Below are 2,132 nucleotides of genomic sequence, written 5' to 3' on the forward strand. Positions count from 1 at the left end.
GCTTCCGTGCACCGTTGACTTTTATCTCGAGGTTGTTTTTTTCGTTTAAGTCCTTGAAATCTCATATCCATGTGCTCTTGTTCGTCATGTTGTAACTTTGCATCCGTAGCTCTGTTTTGGGCATATAGCATATCAAAATGTTCATCTCAGAGAGTACATCATTTCATTCCATTGAATCATTTTCATTTGAGATCATCTTGATGCCCGAAATGCTGTTAGAAGAGAGCTACTTGAGATTATTGTCAGATCTGCTACTCCATTTAGATATTTGTCATTTTTGCCATGATTATTGTGTGCATGATATGCCCATGAGTTCTACATATGTTTTGTTAAGGGTTTTGCCATCCTTACAGAGGTGCAACCCATGTATTTTTGTGATGTGTGTGGTGACTAGCACGAGCTTGCAAAGTGGTGCACTTGGTAATTTTGATTTCAGGGACTTAGCAATTCCACTAAGTCCTTGAGCTGTTTATCTCATGTTGCCATATGTTCATGTTGTTTCCTAGTGATCCGTGCCTCTTTTGAGGATGATCAGTAAGGATGTTTTGTTAATCTTGTAGTGCTCTATCCATCCATGTCTTTGTTTGCAATTATGGAGCACCCTAGCTTGAGTCAATCGAGCTCTAATTTTGCTACTTTGTGAATCTGGGCAGATTGTCAACTTGTTTGCAATTTTGCCGATGATGTTGTAGTTGATCCGTGCATGCTATGTTATTGTTCTTGTCATGTCTAGCTTGCATTTTGTGTATTCTTGATGGGTGTATGCTTAGCTTATCATGACTTGCTCCGTAGTGAGTGCATCGAGCTCGTAAACATGCCTACTTGAGATATATTTCAGCATGTGCCAGTTTTCAGTAAGTCTGAAAATTGATTATGTTTTTGCCATGTTCACATGCTTGCAATTGTATTTTTTGATCCCTTTTGGCTCAAGGTCACTAAGGGACTTTTGTTAAGCTCTTTGAGTAGCTCCATGCCATGCTTTACTTTGCCATGTTCAGATCCTGTAGAATATAGTTTTGCTGCTCCGAAGAGTGCTACCTGATCTGAAATTCCAGACAAGTGTTAATTTCACCAAGTCTGAGATCTGTTTGCCATATGCATTTTTGCCATGCTTGTTTGAACTTGTTAATGGATGAATTGGCCGTAGCTCAGTGCTAGACTTTTGTTAAGCATCTTTAATGCATCCCTGCCATGTATTTTGTTGTCATGTTTGGGTGCCGTAGCATGTTCATCTCATTGCATTTAGATGGCTACTTGCTGTAAATCGCAGATCGATGTCATTTTTGAATCGCTTGCCATTTCCAAACCGTAACTCCGATTCCGGCGTTCTTTATATCATTTTCAAGCGATTTCATCTCATCTTTCCAGTGGCACACTTGGTTGTCCAAGTTTAGGCCAGGTTCATGCATTCCTTGTTACATCTTGCATATGCATCCCGCATCGCATCCCGCATAGCATATCATCATTGTATCGTGTTGTTTGAGCTTGCACGTGGTTGATTTGTGTCCTTGTTGCTTGTTTGTCTTGTTTGGGTAGAGCCGAGAGACGAGTTCGCTAATGAGGAGCCCGTTGAGTTTGCTTTCGAGGATCCAGTCAACTCTGACAACTGTGCAGGCAAGATGATCATACCCTCGAAATCACTACTATCTTTGCTATGCTAGTTTGCTCGCTCTTTTGCTATGCCAATGCTACGATGCCTACCATTTGCTTTCAAGCCTCCCAAATTGCCATGTCAAACCTCTAACCCACCATGTCCTAGCAAACCATTGATTGGCTATGTTACCGCTTTGCTCAGCCCCTCTTATAGCGTTGCTAGTTGCAGGTGAAGATTGAAGGCCGTTCCTTGTTGGAACATTTATTTACTTGTTGGGATATCACTATATATCTTATTTAATTAATGCATCTATATACTTGGTAAAGGGTGGAAGGCTCGGCCTCTCGCCTAGTGTTTTGTTCCACTCTTGCCGCCCTAGTTTCCGTCATATCGGTGTTATGTTCCCGGATTTTGCGTTCCTTACGCGGTTGGGTTATAATGGGAACCCCTTGATAGTTCGCCTTGATTAAAGCTTTTCCAGCAATGCCCAACCTTAGTTTTACCATTTGCCACCTAGCCTCTTTTTCCCTTGGGTTTC

The sequence above is a fragment of the Triticum aestivum genome, chromosome 1A, assembly GCF_018294505.1.
Source record: "Triticum aestivum cultivar Chinese Spring chromosome 1A, IWGSC CS RefSeq v2.1, whole genome shotgun sequence".
NCBI classification, from domain to species: domain Eukaryota; kingdom Viridiplantae; phylum Streptophyta; class Magnoliopsida; order Poales; family Poaceae; genus Triticum; species Triticum aestivum.